Below are 2883 nucleotides of genomic sequence, written 5' to 3'. Positions count from 1 at the left end.
GCAGTGAAGTTGGCAAAAACATCACCTATGAGAAAAGTCTGAAAAGAATGGAATTATTTAGTATAAAGAAATGAAGACTGGAGAGTTTGCATATGTTAAAGGTAGCCAGTGGTAAAAAGGTTGTACGTTGTTCACTACTTCTATTGTAAATAGGATAAAAAGGCAGCAAGGAAGATTTAGCCTGGGAAGTGTTTTCTTTAGGTGAGGATTTTTAAGCACTGGGACAGAATTTGTCAGAAGCTGCAATTGCTTTAAAGAACAGGTTAGACAAATATCTGTTGGGAACAGTCTTAGCAGTTGCTGCATTAGGACAGTAGTTTTATTGTACTATGCATATCATATGATCTCTGAATGACCCTCCGACCCCATCTGTCTGTGGAATCCTTTGGCTATGAATGAGTCTGAATTTGAAGCTTCAATGAATGCTGTGATTCTGAAGTCCTCTTTGTGGATCCGTTCTTCTCTGACTTCCCACCTGTAAGCGGATGATGAAGGGAAAAGATGCTAAAGACTATGGATAATGCTAATGTTAAGTGTCTGGTGCATCAGCTTTGGGATCCCTCAGGGTAAGACCAAGATGGGGTTGTTTCAATCACAACCCACTAATATGTCCCAGTAAACCATGCAAAATACCATGAGTTTAATAGCATCTGAAATAAATATTTAAAACAGGTGTATCAGTACTTCAAACATCAATGAAGTTATTCTGGTGAGCCCTGTATGGGATGTCTGTTTTGCCTCTCTTTCCTGGGACAAAGGACGAAGACGAAGTGACTTTCTCAGAGTCACACAGGAAACTTGTGGCTTAGTTGCTATATTCAGCTCCTGAGCTGAGCCACAAGCATCTCACTTCCTCTCTAAATCATTTCCAACGATCAGCATGAAGTAACAACAGTTGTTCTGATGAGAGAGAGATGTTTTGTTATTGAAATTCTCTTGGGAGAAGGTAGCAGGACGGTCTCAGTTGTGTCATTTGGAATTGGAGTAAGATTTCTTCTTAGGAATAAAGAGACCATTACTAGATTTACAGGTATTTATTAAAAAGAAGTCTAAAACAAAAGTGAAAATAAAGCCTGCAGCTGAGCAGCCCAGAATAAAGTATATGCTTAATCAAGTGTAATAAGATGAACCTTGAATTATAATTGCAGGTGGAATTCAAAGGTTGGGAGGTGAAATAAACAACTCAGGATTATTTGAACAACCTGTCTTTAGTGAAGACTGGCATGTTTACATGCGGAGTGTGCCACCCAATGATTTTAGTAAGCAACAAACAACTGCCACCATAATTTATATGCATTTGAGGCCTTTCTCTGAAAAGAGATCACTTGTAATTCAAAGAGGAAACAGCAAGCATTTGCAAGGCAAGAGGAACAGGATCAAACCATACTCACGTTGCCTGTACATCTAACCAACTGAAAACATTTACCAAAACACAACACAAATTAATTTCTTTCACATAGTTAAGACTTCCCACAAATTTCGAACAATCTAAATGAAGTTTATTCTACAATAAATGAGCTCTAGAATAAATGAATGCATTACAGCACAACGAGAAGAGGTTAAACAAGTGATTTTTGTACTCATCCAGAATTCTTACCTGAATTTAGTCAACTGGTACAGTGCATAGGGTGAAGAGAAAAAGGTGCAAAAGTTTTGCTTTATTTAAGCAAATTGTGAATGTAACAAAGCGACATGGCTTGATATTGCTCAGGTAAAACAAAAATCTTCTGAAATATTACCTGTCAAATACATCACAATAAATTCACAGTAATGATTGTTTCACACACACAAATATATATCTATCTATATGTTATACATATTATATATATTTAGATGGATGCTTCCAGGTTATTGTGACTTCCATACGCTAAAAAATGACTTTGTTTAATAATTGAAGTCCTAGCTACCTTACTTAACCAACACAAATACAATGACAAGTTGCTGTTGTTTTAGAAATAAAGAGAATAAAAATTAAAATGAGCGTTATTAAAGAAAAAATAAAAAAGCCTGATGGAAACAACAGTCCCTTTTTAAACATCCACTTCAAAGAAACAGCAATTAACATCCACCAAATTTGAAGGGCTAGATTACAGAAAGCAAACTGGAAACTGTTCTTACAAAGGGTTAGACGTGGTTTTGTAAAAATCAGAATGGCCTAGATGGTCAGGCCGAAATATTTTAGCAGAAATGAGCTGTATGCGTTGTTTGTCACATGAAACTTGTACAAAAAGAACTTGTTCAAAACTACTAATTGGATAAACCTCATTGACTAAACTCAATTGATTTGAAAAGACGGTGTTTGTATCATACTCTACAAAGCTATTTGTTTACACATGATCTGTTTATGTCCTTTCTAGTTATGGAAAGTAGTCCAGTCCACTTCATATGAAATCAGTTTGTGCAATCCTATCTGCTCTTCCTAATAAGTGCTAAATATCTTATAGGCCTTTCATGGTACAAGATTGAAATATGCTCGACAGATTTCATTTAATCTGTGATCTATGTTGACTGTATCAGACATCATGAAAACGCAAGGCATGCAAAAAAGATTAGGATGAGTAGTAAAAATAAAAAGTAGAAAGTACATTGTAGATAGTAAAGAGAGTTCAATGTGTTGAATAATTTTAGGGGTCCACCACTATTTATATATGGATATTGACATGTAAACAATTTAAGTCTCTTCTCTAGAGATGCAGCTATTAAAACAAATCAGTTCTGGGAAGGTCTACAATACAGATAAATTCTTTAGTAGGTGCGAAAATAACAGCAACATTTCATGGTTATTTACCAAAAATACTTAAATAACACTTCAATGTTAAATCTTCAAAGACCTACACATACACATATATATATATATCACCTGCTTACTGTGTATTTTTCTTT

The sequence above is a fragment of the Charadrius vociferus genome, unplaced genomic scaffold, assembly GCF_000708025.1.
Source record: "Charadrius vociferus isolate BGI_N301 unplaced genomic scaffold, ASM70802v2 scaffold173, whole genome shotgun sequence".
In the NCBI taxonomy this organism is placed as follows: domain Eukaryota; kingdom Metazoa; phylum Chordata; class Aves; order Charadriiformes; family Charadriidae; genus Charadrius; species Charadrius vociferus.
Note: the sequence above shows the minus strand (reverse complement) of the source record.